The sequence below is a fragment of the Podarcis tiliguerta genome, assembly GCF_965153285.1.
Source record: "Podarcis tiliguerta genome assembly, chromosome: 9".
Taxonomy (NCBI): Eukaryota; Metazoa; Chordata; class Lepidosauria; order Squamata; family Lacertidae; genus Podarcis; species Podarcis tiliguerta.
This window is the reverse complement of record NC_139542.1, coordinates 73,481,155-73,500,788: the sequence shown is the minus strand read 5'-3', so window position 1 is coordinate 73,500,788 and position 19,634 is coordinate 73,481,155. Positions and strand designations below refer to the sequence as shown.

Genomic DNA, 19,634 nt, shown 5'->3' with positions numbered 1-19,634 from the left:
CTTGGGTGAAATAGTCCTGCATTACCCTTATGGTCCCTTCCAACTCTAGCATTCTATGATTCTATGTGAGCAGGAATGAGTGTGCTAACTTCCACCTGCCATCATCTTCCATGAATTGAAGCAAGGAGCCCCTGCACTCCTGGATGTTTTCTGTGTACAGTGGTACCATGGGTTAAGTACTTAATTTGTTCCGGAGGTCCGTACTTAACCTGAAACTGTTCTTAACCTGAAGCACCACTTTAGCTAATGCGGCCTCCCACTGCCGCCGCGCCACTGGAGCACGATTTCTGTTCTTATCGTGAAGCAAAGTTCTTAACCTGAAGCACTGTTTCTGGCTTAGCGGAGTGTGTAACCTGAAGCGTATGTAACTTGAAGCGTATGTAACCCGAGGTACCACTGTAATTTAGAACCCTACAGCATTCTAAATTGTGCAGGGAGCTTCTGTAAGTGTAGGGTGCTCCCTGCTACAAATGTTCACCCTCCAAGTTATAAGACAATGATGGTGAGAGGGACAGAGCTTTTATGCTTGACCACATTCTCTCTCTCATGGGTGGGGGGTTAAGAATAATCAAACAGGGCTATTGTCACACATCTCTTTGAATAAATTGAACTTAGTTAATTTGTGACTTTCAATTGCTTACAATTGGTGATGTCTGACTTTTTGTGGACTAAGTCCCTGCTGTGGCACATAGGTCTATCGGCCTTAAGCAAACACTGTAAGTATATAATTCCAAGTAGAGAGTTGTGCATTAGCAAAGACTGAATTATAAATTCACAGTAGCATTGTAATAATAAACCCCTGCAAATGTCTCCCTTTTTTATGCAGAGTAAAACCTGAGATGAGATCAGCTTGAAATGTACTACTGTTGCTAGAAGGTCATAAAATAATTTCTTCAATTGCAATAGCTTCATATGAAACAGAAAAGTGGAGGCTTTATATTCATGAATTTTAACTGCATAAAATAAGTAGCTTAGATCTGTATAAATTTCTCCAAAGGGGCCATAATCTGTTCAGGTTTGATTTAGTAGGTACTGAGCTTTTAACCTTGATTAATATCTGTATCAATATCTTCAGTTCTTGGCATGCATAGCACAGTATTACAGCTTAGTTAAATGTCTTAATTGGTATTACACTTCTGTTCATCCATTGTATGGCACCTAGTTATTTTTCCTGTTGGCATACCAGATGGCAATTTAAATTTAAAAAGATACATATAATGTAAGCCTAGAGATCTGCAATACTTCAAACCAATATGTCAATTTTGCAAAAAAAGAGAGAGAGAAAAGTATAAGTTATTTTAATGCTGAGCTCCAGGGAAGCAGCAGAGCATCAACACCAAGAGTCTTTCAGGCTGAAAGCTTTTGCCTGAGAGCTTGAACCAAATTCTTTTTGCAGTGTATGGTGTGGCAACAATGGAATAAAGGCCATGTTCATTCAGAGGCACTTAGCAATCTGAAGAACAGCTTATCCAGCACATTTCCCCCCAGTCTGGGACAGAAGCAGTCCTGCCCTGAGGCAGGTTTAGGATTCCATTAAAAGATGAGAGAGTGACAGACAGATCTATCCCAGTGAAGCGTAACCTCACTGAAATCCACTGGGGTTGTGTAAGAGCATGGGCAGTTCCCACTAATTTCAATGTGGCAAGAGGTATTCCCAGTAGATTGTGACCCATATTAATTAGTTGGAGGGGTTGCCATTTTGATTTTCTGCCTCAAGCACAAAAATGGCTTGGCTAGGGGATAGTTCTGATGGTGATGGTTCTGATGACATTAAAGGTAAAGGTACCCCTGCCCCTACGGGCCAGTCTTGACAGACTCTAGGGTTGTGCGCTCATCTCACTCTAGAGGCCGGGAGCCAGCGCTGTCCGCAGACACTTCCGGGTCACGTGGCCAGCGTGACATCGCTGCTCTGGCGAGCCAGAGCCGCACACGGAAACGCCGTTTACCTTCCCGCTAGTAAGCGGTCCCTATTTATCTACTTGCACCCGGGAGTGCTTTCGAACTGCTAGGTTGGCAGGCGCTGGGACCGAACGACGGGAGCGCACCCCGCCGCGGGGATTCGAACCGCCGACCTTTCAATCGGCAAGCCCTAGGCGCTGAGGCTTTAACCAACAGCGCCACCCGCGTCCCTTCTGATGACATTAGAAACATCAAAATGATGATCCAAACTTACAATCTCTCTTCCCCTCCCCTCAGTGGAGCAAGAGGGGCCACCCTACCATATTAAGAAGCATGTGTGCAGGTATAAGCCATTCAACACCAAAGCTGTCAGGTGCCAAGCTTTCTGAGTGGGAACATCTCTGTCCTCTGGGTGACGAAGCAGGAGTTGGGTCAGGGGCCCGTGGAAGCGCCTGGTGGTTAAGGTGGTGGTGCCTGGAGGAATGAGGGGCCCTATGGGAGGGAGGGAGTTGTGTGAGGGAGTGAAGAGATGGTTTTAGGGCTGTGATGACACGGGAGAAGCTGGAAAGGAGGAGGAACTGGGAAGAGGGCAAGGGGAAGGGCCTTGGGGTAAAGAGGACTTTTGTAGTGTTGGTGATTAGCAAGAGGGTGCATTTGGAGGAATCATTGGAGCTATGGGAGGGAGGGAAGATGGTAGGTCCAGGAAGAGGGTTTTGTCTGTGGTAAGTGACTGGGGGGGGGGTTCAGGGGAAGGGGGTTTAAGCAACAGCCTTCAATTAATATGTGTTGTACTGATAAAAGAGAGGTGGGAGACTGAAGGGTTAATGTATCTAGGAACAATACAAGTAGCAATGCATTATTTGCACAAAGCTAGTCTGTACAGTGGTACCTTGGTTCTCAAACTCAATCCGTTCTGGATGTCTGTTCGACTGCCAAAGCGTTCGAAAACCAAGGCGCAGCTTCTGATTGGCTGACTGGCCCCGGAAACAATGGCAACAGCTGAAACAGACATTCGGCTTCCAAAAAACGTTCGCAAACAGGGACACTTACTTCCGGGTTTGTGGCATTCGGGAGCCGATTTGTTTGTCAACTAAGCCATTCGGGAACCAAGGTACACTGTGTTTGTGAATTTATGATTTGGATGTTTATGAAGGAAGCAACGTAAGAAGCAAAGAATTTTAATGATGTTCCCAAAGAATGAAATGTCATATTCTTTGCACAGAAAAGGTGAAAAGAATAAGGTACAGTGGTACCTCGAGTTACAAATGCCTCAGGTTACAAACGCTTCAGGTTACAAACTCCGCCAACCTGGAAGAGTTGCCTCAAGCTGAGAACTTTGGCCCAGGAGGAGAACAGAAATCGTGCTCTGGCGGCGCAGCGGCCCCGTAAGCGAAAGCACGCCTCTAGTTAAGAGCAGTTTCAGGTTAAGAACGGACCTCCAGAAGGAATTAAGTTTGTAACTAGAGGTACCACTGTATATGCAAAGTATAAGGGCTACAACCAGGTGAGTTTTGGAATTTTAAATGGTGGTACAGTACCTAGAAGACAGAATTTGATTAGTTAGGTGTAGCATTTTCAGCAAGAGATGTGGTACCCAGAGCAACCACTAGGAAAGGCAGGAAGATCCTAGCTCTCTGAGCATCCCTCTTGTGAGAGGTGAGCACAATGTCCCAGGGGAGGATGGTTGAAACACGATACAAGGCACCAAGTGAAGCTAGAGATTGATGTCTGGAAAAGGGGGAAGTCAGATCTCCCCCGCAGGCCTTCCACTAACACCCCAGCAGTCATTTAGCACAGACACAACCGCCTGTTTTCCCCTCCTTGCTCCTTCTCCTCTATGTGCCTCCACATGCGATGCTGTCCTTGCTCTGCTAAGGAGCTTCTCTAAACGGCTGGGATCCTACCATGGCTGCTTACTCAGACTGCTTACTTGTCTCTGCCCTCTCCATTCTGTCTTCTGCCTTTCCAAGCAAGCACCACTCCCAGAACTAGCAAAGGGTGCAGAGAAGAGCAAAGTGTTGCATTGGCATCATTTCCCCAAAGCCCTGTGATTTGAGAGTCCTGGTAAAATCATGCTGAGTGGAAGCTGGACTTGTCAGGAACAAGCAAGCTCTCCAGCCCAGCCTACCCAATGGCATTTTTCTTATCTGGGAAGCCTGGGGAGAAATGTTTCAATTTTTGCACACCCACTGTCTGCACAGTTGTTGAACAACTCACAGCTGAATCTTTGAATCGTCCCACATTGCTTTGGAGATCCCAACTTTGGTTCAGGAGAGATTCAGCCCCAACAAGTCCTCAATGTATCTGAAGCAGCCTGGTTTGGTTTGAGATTTGCCCCAATCCTCTGTGCACCTCCAGTGTAGACTGTAGAACTTCCGGACAGGCTCCCTCAGAACTTGGCAGGATCTCCTTTGTTAGAGACTTTTAAACAGACTAATTCTAATATAAATCCTGTTCTCTGTCTTTCCAGAAGACTAGCTGGAGCAGAGGGAAGAAAAAGGGAGGCCTTTGGGGCAGACTTTGGTCTTTCAAATTTCAGTAGTGCCCTGTGTGAGCTCCTAATTTGGCACTCCTCTGCCTCCCACCTGCTGTTCTGCTCAGTTCAGTACGTCATAGTTGTGACGCCCTGTGGAACCAGTCCACTGCCCTCAATCCACCTCTGACAGGGCAGGGGGAGGGGGAGAGCTGGAGGAGGAGAGGGGATGAGCAATACACCTTCGGCCTCCGTGTTTCATCTAGGTCCAGTCCCAATCCTGCGCTGGCAGATATAAGAAGTCTGGAGCAACCTTTATTATTATTATTATTATTATTATTATTATTATTATTATTATTACAGCAGATCAGTGGCAAATTGTATTACTGGATTTCAAAACTATTGCACTCCTACCCATTATATCCCAGGAGAATGTTTTCCTCCCCAGAGTGCTGCACATCAATTCATGTTGTATGACTTACAATAATCAGGATTTCACCTCTCCAACATTCACTGTCAAAAATGAAAGCTGGGAGTCACAAAGAGATCAAGCATCATTTTGAAAACTTTGTTAAGAAAAGGATGTCCTTGGGGCATTCTTATAACAAATCCCATTATTCCCAGCTATTTAATTTAAACTCAAACACTCAGAAAAGAAATGACACATGGGGGTCTGCAATTCGAATTGTTATCTACAAAAACTTGGTATTTCATTTAGCTCTCGACATGGTGTGCTGTGCAGTTCATATCCTTTTATAACCTTATTCTTCACTCTCCTCAGGAACATCTCTGACTTTACCCATCTTATTATTTTTTTAAAATCCTTCCTCACCATATTACTATTCTTTGCACACATTCTCTCAAAAGAGCTCCCCAAAACTGCTTTGTTCTCCCTTTCAGAAGCCACATGATGGCAGATTCCTTCCATAGATGGAACTGCAAAAATTCATCCTTACAAAACTGACAGTGTCACAGCTGAATTCATTTGTTTTGTGTGGTTCATAGATCAAAACCACCCAGTACTAAAAAAACATTTAAGCATGTTATGTTTGTTGGCATCTTAGTATGAATGCCAATGTATTAATGGACTTGTACAGTGGTACCTCGGGTTACAGACGCTTCAGGTTACAGACTCCACTAACCCAGAAATAGTGCTTCAGGTTAAGAATTTTGCTTCAGGATGAGAACAGAAATTGTTCTCCGGCAGCATGGCGGCAGCAGGAGGCCCCATTAGCTAAACTGGTACTTCAGGTTAAGAACAGTTTCAGGTTAAGAACGGACCTCCGGAACGAATTAAGTACTTAACCCGAGGTACCACTGTACATACTTTTTCCTAACACTTGAGTACCATATCCTGTTAAATAGACAGGGCAATTTATTGTACTACCTCCATAGTGAAACCCTATGTAAACAAAAAGGAAACAGTGTCTTGTTCGTCCACATATTGTACAAGCCAAATCTTACTATTTTGGTCTCCTTTGCCACATTAAGTTAGCCACTGCTTGCTCCAGACTCCTGAGGTTCTTCTAGCACAGGCTTCCTCAAACTCAGCCCTCCAGATGTTTTGAGACTACAATTCCCATCATCCTGACCACTGGTCCTGCTAGCTAGGGGTCATGGGAGTTGTAGGCCAAAAACATCTGGAGGGCCAAGGTTGAGGAAGCCTGTTCTAGCAGAAGGCCTTGCACCAGCTCCTGTACTTGGCTAGTTGCTTGAAGAAGTCATAGTGTTCACCAATCAAACATCCCCAAGATATTCCCTACACTGACTTCTTACTAACCTAGGTTAGATTGTCACTCCTTCCATAAAACCCACCATGGGACAGGATTTCAACTATGTCAGCTGGTAATAGTTAGCAGAGAAGGAGGTGCTACAGAGGCTGGGTGTCAACAGTGCTATTTCTCCAGAAAAAGAAGTGCCGGAACTCACCATGAACCCTTGTTCTCTTATAATGGCAATGGCACCCACCTGAGAGATGCCGAAACTAAGTTCCAGTGAGTTCTGGCTGAAAAAAAGCCGTAGGTGTCAGCCTTGTAGCAAGCCTAGCGGTTGTATGGAATAATGACCGTTTTGCTACTGTCATTCAGCTATGGCATAGTTTTAACATAATGATGAAGGAAAGGACATCCATTTAGCAGTGATACTTTATAGAATCAATGTTCTCTTTCCTTACATGCACATGGTGCTTTTCCTTCTATCCCGTTGCAGGAATGGAAAAAGGGTTGTTCTCCATTGATTGCTGTGGTGCATGGGCAGAGTTGCCCTCTTGACACCAGTCTTGCTACTGCTGGAGCAGGCTGGGTTGATGTCAGGGACTGGGCAGAGGAGGAATGGTGGAGACTGCCTCCCTATCCTGACCCTTCCAGGGAGGAAGAAGAGGAAGACAGTATAGATTTACAGCAGGGGGTTGAGGGAGGTCGCAGCTCAGAGGCAGATGAGCGGGAAAGTTGGGAAATCATGGGAGAGTTAGAACAACACCCAGCTGACACGTTGTTATTAGAAAGCATCCCAGACCTTCCATCTCCCAGAACCTGGTGAGCCTTAAAAGTAGGAGAGCAAAGAGCTCAAAGACAGAGGGCATGTAGCAGCACCCACAGAAGTGACGGATGAGGAAGTGGGAGAGAAGGGGGTGGATAGTCACTCGGGACGACACCATTATCCAAGAGGCTGGGTTCTATAGCCACCGTAAAGACTGAAATCAAAAAGGACGGTAAGAAACTTTTCCTTGTCTTTATACTTTCCTGGGCAACTAGCTGGGAGATGCTGTCAGCATCCTGACAGTTGAGGCAGTGGTGAAGTCTGAGCTGTGGTGCAGTGGGTCAGTGCAACCGGCTGTTAACCAAAAGATTGGTGGTTTGAGCCCATTCAGGGATGGCAGGATTCCTGCATTGCAGGTGCTTGTGTCAGGTGTGTGTGCAGGAGCCAGGCCCTGTGACCAACAGAACTTTGCAGGACTGGGGCCTTCCTAAGTTTGTTCTGAAGAGGAAAGTCACGGCCATACAGGTGAGGCCAATTGGTAACTCACAGCACTTGCTGGCAAGAGCCGGGAAGGGATATAAGGTCAGCATTTTCCTTCGGCTATTTGCCACAGCAACACGTTCCCTGCCTTGCTGCATTTGGCTCCTTGCTTCTTGATCCTCGGACCCTTGACTTTGTGACTCCTTGCTTCCTGACCCTCAGACTCTTGGCTTCCTGACTCCTGGCTTCTGGACTCCAGTTCCCGCTCCCACTCCATGTCCCAACGTCCCCAGCCCCCAGTCCCAACGTCCTCAGCCGGGACTTCAATTGCCTGTGAACTGGACCGTGACAGTTGGACTGGATGACCCTTGGGTTTCCTTCCAGCTCTACAATTCTTTGAAACCTCTGTCTTATGAAACCTTAAACCACCACTTCCCCCCCTCTTACTCCCATGCTGCGGACACTGGTGTTGTGCAGCTTGCCTTCCCTTTTGCTCCCCTACCACACCCAGGACTGTGATGCAGCACTAAATATCCTATAACAGGGGCTGAGTGATGTCTGACTTGCATTTGTATGTACATGGGAAGATGTGTTTGTGTGTTTGAATGATAGAGTGTGTTGTTATTCCAATCCTGGCAACAGGCAGGAATCTAACTGGAACAATTGTCTTCGCCACTTTCTTCGTAGATGTGGCTGCTGTGAGACTTGAACTGGGGGCTACTTCCCAACTTACCACTCACGTTTTTAGTCACTGTATGACAACAGAAAAAGTGGGTTGTGCTCTTTCAGGGATGCCAGCATATACCAAAAGATAATGTGCTGACGGTGGGTCTTTCTTTTGAAGGAAGTGGCTGAGTTAAACAAATGTGTGTGCAGTGAATTAAACAATGTGTGCAGAACTGTGTGTATATTGGCTAGACATCTCTAAGTCTACTTAATTCCATGCCAGCGCACTCGCTGAGCTGGGTTTTACAAAGAGCCCCATTCCATGGAGATCTGAAATAATCTGTGAATATTTGTGAGAACAAAGATGGCCACCCACCTTTCACAAACTCCAAAGCAACAAAACTCTTGTATGCCTCAGAACTACTGTACTTCAGAAGGCCTTTCCCATGAATCTGAACCCCGAGATCATCTGACGGCACCTTCAAGAGAAGTCCAGAGTGTGGCAACAACAGGAACGCTCTCTCCAGGGACACCAACCTTGTCATTGCTCCTCAGTGCACTATATTATAATGTTAAATCTGTTTTAATACTGTTTATGTGATTTTATTATTGCATTTTTTAACTTTGGTTGTAAATTGCTTGAATACTTTTTTTTTTAACTGCAAAGCAATACATTTGCTATTTGTAGTCTCTCGGTTATCAAGTCTAGACCGGTTACACCCCTGTACACGATGGCCTAGGGGGAGGGCAACGCTGTGGTCGGTCTCTTTAGTACTGAGTGAGCTATTTTTGGCTGCCAGAAGCACCAACTCCGTCAGTTACCTTTTCTAGTTTGATGTTAATTTCCTCCACTCTTCTTGCAGTCAGCAGACAGTGGTCCGCGAGTATTTCTGCATAGAGCAGTGCCCCCTCAGATGGTAGTTCATGAGCGCTCATTTCAGCATTCTCCCCTGGGTGATTTCCACCCATTGAAGCGTCCCCACCTACCTGGGAATGAATTCTATTTGAAGTAGTAGGTTCTGAGTTCTGCGCTCTTACAGAACTGTCCATTTTACTCTGCTTGCTCTTCTGCTGTGGGCTCACTTGTGGGGATGAGGCCGGTCGCTTCTTTTTCCTAGACATTTCCCCAGAGATAGAGCCACTACTAATTTCTGCTGTAACTCAGGAAGCTCAGCATCCTCCCACGATAGGGTGTTTAATCTTCACTCCTGCTGATAAGTAGTTGGTGGGTTTAGTTGAGCTGGAGCTAATTAAGGCTTTCTCCGATACTTTCCAAGACTTTCTCTAAGACTTTTAACTTAAGCCCTTAACTCAAGCTTTGTGAATATAATAGCTGCCAAATAACAGAGATAAAATACTGCGGCTGATAAAAGCTAATAAAAGACTGATAAAAATAATAAAAACCACATCAACTGATGCGGAGCTCAAGTCGATGCCACCACTAACAATGCCATCTTGACTTTTTCGCAATAAATTTAATAAGCCTATAATTTTATAAAACCTGTAAACTGCTCTGTGATCTTTGTATGAAGTATATAAATTTTAATAATAATAATAATTACTATTACTATTATTACTATTATATACTATTATTACAATAATAATAATAATAATAATAATAATAATAATAATAGTAATAATAATTACTGAAATCCTTCTCTCTAGAATAGGAAGTGAACTCTTTTAAACTTTACAGCTATAGCTTTCATGGTAAAAAGTGTTTGGTGAGTGGCCTTCAACCCACAGAGGATTTTCTTTTTATTCTGTTAATCTGGTTGAGACAGAGGTTTTCAGGCACAAACATAAAATTGGTTCTGTGGGCCTCAGAAAGCAAATGCATTGGATTCAGACACAGTGGGGGAAAGATTCGACTTCAGAGACGAAAAGGATTTTTGTAAGCTCATTTAGCGTTTGTGAGCATGAATGTGCCGTCTTGGCACAAAACAAAAGCCAAATTAATCCCTTGCTTAACTCCCTTTTGCTCTAGAAGAATTACACCATGTATGAATTCTGATCTCCATTTTTTCCTGTTGCTTTTTGTTATAAGATATATGCTATAACATATATATCAAAAAAGGTTTGCAAATATACTTATGTACACTATTGAATTGAAACGATCTTGAAAATAGCTTAATATTTTTAAAATTGGAGGGAGATTGTTTCTGGTTTTCTTTTAATGATGGAAGTAAAGAAAACAAAATATAACTTGCAGAAAACACAAGGCTCCAAATCAAGATTAATGAGTAGACCAGAGCCATAAAGAACAACATGGCCCATATACATGTAAGGCGGAAAATTTAAACTTTCAGTTTATTAATATTTGCCCCTTCAACCCCTAACCTGTCATCAGCAGGGGCGAGGAGACTATTTCAGCCCAAAGCCAGCATTTAGAACTTGCCCAACCACCTGGAGGCTGGGTTCCAATGGTGTCTGGGGCAAAAGAAAGAACAATAGCTCCCCACAAAAAGAAAAAAAACCTTCTCATTGTTAGAGATACATGCACCAGATGCCAGGGACACTTGCCCTGTCTCTCTCATGCATACATACATCCAGTTACACACACATACATATGCCCTTTTGCACCAGTTTGGCAGGCACGCACACACACACGCACACACACAAGTAACATTTCTAGCATATCTATTCCTGTGCTGGAATGGAAGTGGCTGGAAAGAACTGAAGAACAAGAAGAGGCATTTTATCTCCCCATTTTAGAACTACATGCCACAGCACTAAGATGAACTCTGCCTGCTCAAAGATCTTAGTGCTGTGGTGCCCAGCACTAAGCTCAGGGTTAGGAGATCGCTCTGCCTGCTCTGAGAGTAAAAGTAAGCATTTACACTCACCCTCAAACCAGTGCTGGAGGAGGAGTGGGGAAGAAGGCAGCCCTTTTGCTATTAAAGAGCAGGCAGAGGGCTTGTATCTGATGTTAGTTCTGTGGCACTTAGCCATATTTCACAAAGTTGTTGTGCTTTTCTTTGCCAAATGAAATATACTCAGAGTCGCAAAGTGATTTCATGCTCTTTATTCAGCTCATAGTGGTGAGGAGGAATGAATGAAAGTCCCCTCAAAGTATCTGCTTTATATACATTATTTACACAATGGGCTGCACATGTTTGGCTAATGCCGGAATTCTACTGTAAGCCAATCAGGTTGTGGATTCACTTCTATCTGGAGCATGATTGGGTGGTTCCTGCCAACCAATCACACTGCTGCATTGTTCTAGGACCAATCATACTGCTGCATTGATCTAGGACCAATCAGACTGCTGCATTCTTAATCCTATTGTTCTAGGACCAATTAGACTGCTGCATTTTGGATCCTATTGTTCTAGGACCAATCAGACTGCTGCAGTTTGGATCCTATTCAACTCAGTACATAACACCAAAGTTGTTGAGATTTTCCTGGACATTTCAGCGATTGAGGGCTGAATATTGGCTATGTCCAGGAAATTCCAATGATAGGAGATCCCTCGGCTGTGGTTTACTTTCAAAGGGGGCTTATCTCCAAACTTACTGCTGTGTCGCTTAGACTGGTGATAAGAGATCCCCTTAATTGTCCTGCACCTCACATCATACAATGACATGTGATTGACAGGTGGGTGTGGTTTGTTGAAATGGAGAGGCCTGTTGGCTGGAGGTCCTTCACTATTAGATCGAACCGAGAAAGGGATAGGAGACAAGAGTTCTGTCCCACTGGAATTAAATCCCTCTTATTTCTAGACAAGATGAGAAAATGAGAGTTTGGCTGGCAGAAAAACATCCAGCCTTGAGCAGCAGTAAGAAGAGCACAAATGACTGAAGCCACAGGCAGCAGATAGCCTGTGCATGTTTGCAGCACAATCAGCCAGGTGTCTCCCTCCCTACCCTTGGGGAAGGATAGCAGTTGGAAGGGCATGAACTAGAAGCAAAGCATCCACAATACCTTTTCATTTTCTTGTGACCTGGACTTACTGGTAGACCAAATGAGGACCCTTCTTGTACTTTGCAACTTTCATCAGAAGCAGGGGAAACAGCAAAGGGTGTTCTTGGGCCTGGCAAATGTCACCATCACTGGGGCTACATGGTTGGAACCGGAACTGTCTGTCCGCAGCATCTTCTCAGGTTGCATTCAAGTCCCCTGCCCCCTAGGGACACATTCCTTTTGTGGAACAAGCTTTGGGGAACACTGCCTATTACCCAAATATAAATACCTGAGGTACACTGAAAAGCAAACTGCACCCACAATGAAAGCTTTCCTTTCATTGCAAATAGTTGGTGTGCCCTGCCCATGACTCAGACTGGGACTGCAGCAGGGACAAAGACTTAAAGTCCGCCCCCCATGGCCTTGAACAATGTAAATAATATCACATCCTTGTTGGCTCTCAAAATCCTAGTTAGCTGCACTGCTTGGAGCATATTGTCTCTTACCCACTCCCTTGTTAGGGTCATGGCTTGGCACCCAAGACGGACTCCTGTTCTGATCTTGGCTTTTCACACACACACACCTACATGTGCCAAGGGGACTGTGGCCATGTCACCTGCCTTAAATTAGCAAGCCATGTGACCAGGCCTTAGCAGGCCCTCCATGGAAGCACCCATCTCACTACCTCCCAGCCAGTGGTCCAAGCATGGCAGGCAGTGGCATAGCTAGACGCTTGGGTTCCTGGTGCAGCTCACGCGTCCTGCGGCCGGGGGCAGGGTGAGCTACCCATGGGGGTGAGCCATGCTGCGTGGAGCCTCTCTGCCACCTTCCCCTCAGCTGTAGGGTAGCTGAGGGAGAGGCGGTGGGCAGGCGCAAGCCCCACACTGCCAGTTCAGGCAGCGCAGAGCCTGCAGGTGCCCAAGCCACCATGTTACTCCCAGGAAAAACCCGTGGCTCAGGCACACTGCAGGCCCTCGGTAAGTGCCGGCCCCCGTGGTGTGGCACCCAGTGCTAGCCTCATTTTGTTATGTTTGTTGACTGAACTAAAAATTATCGTGGGCCCAATTATTTTCAAACTAAAATTTTTGTCATTTTGTCACCCCCCCCCCCCGTGATGACACCCAGGGCAGCCCGCACCCCCCGCACCCCCCTTCCTCCACCACTGAGGGTAGGTCATAAAGCAGTGAGAAATTAATTGTAGTCTTTTGGAAACACATGCACTCCAGCATCCCTGGATAGTTGAGAAAGGGAGTAGAGACAGATGATTCAGTCAAATTTAAGTTTCCCTTTTTTTTATAATCTTAAATTCATTTGTTTTTGGTTGTTGCTGTTTTTTAAAAAAATCCTGATTAAAATTTGTCTGCACTTTAGTGCACGTAAATTCTAATAAAAACATTTAAGTGCAGTTTTGTCTAATATAATGATATATGTGATTTTCACTGATATATGGATTTTTATACACACTTTCTCCTACTGTTAGCAGTTTTGTGCTTAGTTTTTCATGGGAGAGCTGTTCTGCTAAGTTCTGAGAAGTGTACATTTCAAATGATAGTTGTATTTCAGCTTGTGTATTGTTTCAGGAAGTGCAAATTGCATTTAAAATGCAGCCAAACCAAATTTCTCCCCATTCCTTGTCGAGAATTGTTATGCCTGGGTAGGAGACAATTGTCCTTGTAGAGAAGATTATGTTATACTAGTCACTATTCAGCTTGTACTTAGCTCCATCAACCCTTTTGGCCTTAATTGCAACAATTCAAACCATTACCAAACTGATGCCTGGGAGCATAGCAGCCCAAATTGGTACCAGATCCATCCTATTAACCAGGTGGTTCTCAAGAAGGTGAATAATGAGGATATAGAATCATGCTTCAGGCACTAGTGAAAGAAAGGCAAAATAGAATTGTTAATGCAGAAAAATACCCCCCCCCCCCGTCATCGTCGTTGTCGTCTTCTTCTTTGGCGATCACTCGTAGCCGAGTAAGATTGTCTTCCATAAACACAGTTTTAACAATGAGTCTGTAAGTGACTGTGGAGGCCAGTTCTGGGTCCACACGTCCTTCCACAGTGGAGACATTGGTTTCCGGGTGGGAGTTGATCGCGGTGTGGATTTGCCAAGCGCGCCTTCGTCTTAGCACTTTTCTCCCTTTCGTCCTGAGTTTGAGTGTCTTCAAAGCCCATGACACCAACTGGAGAGCTCGCAGGCCACTGTTTCTCAGTTTATACTACATATTTTTAGGTTTGCCCTGAGACAGTCTTTAAACCTATTTTGCTGACCACCAGCATTATGCTTTCCATTTTTAAGTTTGGAATACAGTGGTACCTCGGGATGCGAATGGGATCTGTTCCAGAGCCCCATTCGCATCCCGAACAGAATGTAAGACGCTACGGTGTGACTGCGTGTGTGTGGGTAGCGATTCACTGCTTCCGCACATGCGCGTGACGTCATTTTGAGTGCGCATGCGCAAGCGGCGAAACCCGGAAGTAATGCGCTCCGTTACTTCCAGGTTGCCATGGAGCGCAACTTTAAAGCGCTCAACCTGAAGCACATTCAACTTGAGGTATGACTGTAGAGTACGGTAGTTGCACAGTAGGGCTGGGCTGACTGAATTTTACCTTCTCTTGTTTTGTTGTTCTCTGAGTTGACCTCACCATGTGCTCTGCTTCACACGCCTTCGGGTTTAATGTGGACATTTTCTAAAATCAGCTTCGGTACTGGAATGTGCAAAGTTTGCTGCATGTTTCTCTTCCGTTGCCCCCCCCCCCCCTTTAGGTCACAGTGCAAAAAGGAAGTGCAATCTCATTAAAAATCCGTTATCTGCAATTTTTAAATGCAACATACATGCACAATGGTTGGAGGGGAAAAGGCATAAACTTGGAACTTCAGCAGACCAGTGCACCTGCAGCAGCTTGAACAACATCCAGAGAAATAAAAAATGGAAGAAGGGCAGATAGCGAACACATTGGTGCTGCTCTGTATCAGCAGAGGTAATTTAGAAGCCCAATATCTGGGGAGAAACGGGCATGGGGAATTTTGCAAGCTTCCCCAAGTAGGGCTAAGTTCAGCTTTAAAGACAATCTTACAGCACCAGATGTATCTCTGATAAGACATCACAAGGCAAGATGTAGCAAAGAGTTGTTTATGTGCCAGAGCTAAGAAGAATTCAGAATGAACATCTTCCTTTTCATATGTATGAAGAGATTTGTTACAAGTCCTGCAGGGTTCTAAAGATTCCTTAGGAGAGAAGATCTGTGGAAACTTTTGAAAAACCATCTGTTTGGGGGCTGGGATCATCACCTTGTCAAGCTTTGAGGTACACTATGTCCAGTAGGAAATAACAGAGACGGATTTAAAATTCATAGGATGCTTTTCTGATTAACAATGCACATATCTTTCTTTTACTCATTTTAAAATCTGTTTCAGGAAACAACTGAAGTCTTCCATTCTGTTTTGAAGATTTTTGTTTCTTTGAAGAAAGCTGTCTTGAAACCAGAACTAGTTTTCCTTCAGATCTAAGCTTTTATTATCATCACTGCTTATATTTTTCTGCTTCCTTGCTTTCTATTTTAAATTGATATTAATTGACATCATTTGTCTCCTTCAGAATCTCAGCTCAACACCTTGCAAAGTAACCCTTCCAGAACTGTCATCATTTTATGATTAATACAAATGCGGGTTACACAATCTTCATAAACCAAAGTTGATATTATTTGGCTTTGAAACAGCACAAGCAAGAATTGCTTTATGATGTTACTGCAAAATGTCACTGAAGCATTTACAGTTTTCAGTGTGTGTGTGTGTGTGTGTGTGTATAAGCAAATACCAAGTACTGACCATCCCAGCTAAGAAGTATATGGGCAAAATCCTGGCACTGTGGAAGGCCCACAGTTAGAAAGGAAGGGGAGAGGCCATTTCTGCTGGTTGATTTTCCTCCCTCTACCTGCCCCCCCCCCCCAATTGCAAAATCTGGAAACCTCTGGAAGTGATTTGGGTTGGGGATGAGAGCTGGAGGGAGGGGAGACTGGTGAAAAACTCCACCCCTTCTTTGTCCTTCCTTAGAACAGGGCAGCTTCTAGCTGGATCAAAAGTGCTTTCGCTTGCACAGGGACGCCAACTGGATAAAATCTCATATGCTCATGAGCTAGTTCATGGTTCCATAAAGAGCACATCCATGCACACAAACAGGAACATAACTTTCTTCTCTCACGTGGAAAGTTCTCATGTGTGGAGCATATAATCACATGCATCCCCTTCTGTCAGGTGCGTTTTCCGGACACTGCTGTACCCTTCCTTCCTCCTCTTCATCCAGGTGTGATGCAGTGACTCAGCTGGAGGGAGGTTAGGTAGACCCTCCAAGTGTCCCTGTCTTCCATAGACAGTCCTGGATTGCCAGAAGCCATCCTGGTTTCTGATTTGATCCCAGAATGTCCCACTTTTTCTTAGGATATCCCTATTATCATCAGAGAAATGTTGGAGGGTATGGAGTTATGTGACCTCCAAGCCAAGGAGATAAGTAACTATACTACCTTTAGAAGACATCTGAAGGCAGCCCTCTATTGGGACATCTTTTAATGTTTAATGCTTTGCAATGTTTTTAGATGTGTTGGAAACCACCCAGAGTTTCTAGGGCAACCTGTTCAGATGGACGGGGTATAAATAATATTTTTATTATTATTAATATGGAATAGGACATCCCTACTGTCATCAGGAATATAAAGGAGGGTGTGACTTAGGTGAGTGATGGAGCCCCACCATGCCTTCTGTTGCTGGTTGAAAATGCTTAACAAACTTAAAAGATTTCAGTGCTTCAAAAATAAATGGTTATCAAAGACCAATTCAGCAATAATCTTTTTTTAAAAAAATTGTATTTTATACAGTTTTCCAAGATTATACAATCTCCAAGGAGCTCCAGGTGGCAAACATGGTTCTCCCTCCTCTCCTCATTTAATTCCCACAACAACCATGTTTCTAGTTCAGGGGTATCCAGGCAAGTGCCATCCAGATTGGACTACAACTCCCATGATTTGTTTTCCTTGTCCATGCTGACTGGCCTGGTGGGAGCTAGAATCCCACAACATCTGGGGGGCTACTTTCTGGCATGATAGTTCACCCCCCCATCTATTGGCAGGAAACTTGATTAATCATTACACATATAATTATGCAACACACCCATTTTTTAAAAAAACAACAACATTGCCATCATCATTTAATAAAATAGGTCTGAGTGTTTACAGGATTTTGCAATAACTAGGATTTTGGCATCATAACCAAAAAAATCTGGGAGTGTACCTGTCTGCAGAATCTCATTTGTAACGTCTGCATATGTTTGTGTCGAGACTGATGCAATCGTGAAAAGTTGTTGACAGCTTCCAAGATTTCCCTCATTTTTAATAGCCTCTGCTTCCTAAATTGCTTCAGGTGTTATTTCATTATTTTGACTGATTGTGGTAAAACTGCTGCCATACAAATTGGGCCAGGCTTTTCATGGCAAAGTCTGGCTTCTGCAGGCATAGCATTAGCGTGACTTAGTCAGGAGCCCTTATGCTCTGTCAGGAATGAGCCAGCTCCTACTGTAACTCCACAGCCTGCTGCAGAACAGAGAGAGTTAGATCTGACACAGGCTGAACAGCAGTCAGTGCACAGTGCAAATCCCCCGCCCCTTGGAATGCCGGTTGTCGAGGGAATGACTGAGAGCGGGCTGGAACCCTGCCAAAGCTCTCAGGAGTTTCAGACAGATGCGAACCAAAAAGGAGACAGTTTGTTAGAGCAAGAAGAGGCGGGAGCTAATCCAATCAGTCCAAGGAGTCGACAAATGGAAGGGCTGCTAGATCGGAAGCAAAACAAGAGACGTAAGGGGTGAAAGTTCAATATCTTCTGTCAACATAGGAAGGAGTCTTCAGAAGGGTCATCTTGAGTAATGATGCTGGAGGCTTTGTCAGAGCCGTCCGGAGCAGTCTGTTTGTTTTTGCAATAGATCCTCCTTTTCAATTACCAACGCTTACTGTGTTATCAAGCTGGGAACCTGGACTCCTGACATACTCCCAGTAGAAAAATGGGGGGGGGGGAGAGAACAACAGTACCAACACCCTGCCAGCCACTCCCTCAGCACCCATGATAATGCTGCCAACTCCCACCAAAGATGCCCATGAGACCCCCATTGCAGCCAGGCATGGATGGAGCAAATCCATGCACAGTGTTCAGGGATACCAACATGGATTAAATATGTAGGGGGGGGGCAGGTAAGCCCCACCCTGCATAACTGATCACAGGACATGGTGCACACACAGCATTTGAATTATCAACAACACTTTCTATGCCCCAAACAGACCTTCATTTCATTCACATGACATGGCTATAAATCCATGTTGTTTTCATATGGTGGGCTGAATTGCGAATTATTACTTCTGCTATTGCGTGATTTCAGCCTGTGCAGGTGTACATTGTGGATAATATTAAGAAGACAATAAAGCCAAACAAACGTAGCCCCAAGGAAGGTGTTTTGAAGGTCACATATTGTGACAGCTCTCTGTGGAGTAGAATTTGGTTCTTTTCATTGCTGATCAGTTTTGGAGCATGGATACACTTGCTGAGATGCATAAAGAAGCAAAGGATGCTGTAAGAATGCCTTTTAAGAAAGGGTGCTGGGCAGGCTGGTGGTTAGGATATTGTACTTGGACTAGGAAAGCATGGATTTACATCCGCACTCTGCAGTGGACCCACTGCATAGTTTATATAAATTCCCTACAGATTGGGGGGGGGGACTCTTTAGCATGGAATTCTAGTACCTTGACTGGGCCCAGTCACACCCCAGAAACAAGGGCAGCAATCTGAGGGCAGTTTGATGGTGACTCTTTGCTTATATAATAATAATAATAATAATAATAATAATAATAATAATAAGGCCTTTGGTTGATCTGATTTACATCCTATGCCAGTGTGGTGTAGTGGTTAAAAGCGGTAGTCTTGTAATCTGGGGAACAGGGTTCAAGTCTCCGCTCCTCCACCTGCAGCTGCTGGGTGACCTTGGGCCAGTCACACTTCTTTGAAGTCTCTCAGCCCCACTCACCTCACAGAGTGTTTGTTGTGGGGGAGGAAGGGAAAGGAGAATGTTAGCCGCTTTGAGACTCCTTCGGGCAGTGATAAAGCGGGATATCAAATCCAAACTCTTCTTCTTCTTCTTTTAAAATGGTTTTTTTTGTTGTTGGTGGGTGGGCTATTGGGTTGTTTTTGTTTTTATTATGTATTTTGTGGTTTTATATCTTGATTTTATTCTTTGAACTGCCCTGAGACCCCCAGGAATAGGCGGTACGTAAATTCAATAAATAAATAAATCATTTTCTAACTACAGACCTTGTTTGTCCCTTACTGTTGTGGATTTCCAGATTTCATGGCCTCTTGCACAGCTGGGAAACCTGGCGCAGACAGTTTGCATCTGTCCCTTTCAGTAGATGATACTGATATTACCCCAGCAGTGACTCTGACCTAAACAGTAAAGCATCCATGACAGATGGCCATCCAACCCCTGCTTTAAAACCTCCAAGGAAGGAGAGTCCACAAACTCCTGAAAGAGACCGTTCCACAGTCAAACAGCTCTTACTAACAGAAAGTTTTTGCTGAAGTTTAATCGGAATCTCTTTTCTTGTAACTTAAAGCCATTGGTTTAAGTCCTATCCTCTAGAGCAGGAGAAAACAAGCTTGCTCCACCTTCCATGTGACAGCCCTTGATATATTTGAAGG

The 19,634-nt window shown here is 44.5% G+C and overlaps 1 long non-coding RNA gene across 1 annotated transcript in view; it reads right to left on the bottom strand.

Moving 5' to 3' along the window:
• Window positions 1–19,079, bottom strand: part of LOC310657941 — a 194,110-nt gene extending 175,031 nt beyond the window's left edge. Inside the window, exon 1 of the long non-coding RNA XR_014502021.1 lies at window positions 18,964–19,079. This is a non-coding gene — a long non-coding RNA (uncharacterized lncRNA). The remainder of the gene's footprint in view (window positions 1–18,963) is intronic.
• Between the last annotated feature and the right edge of the window lie 555 nt (window positions 19,080–19,634).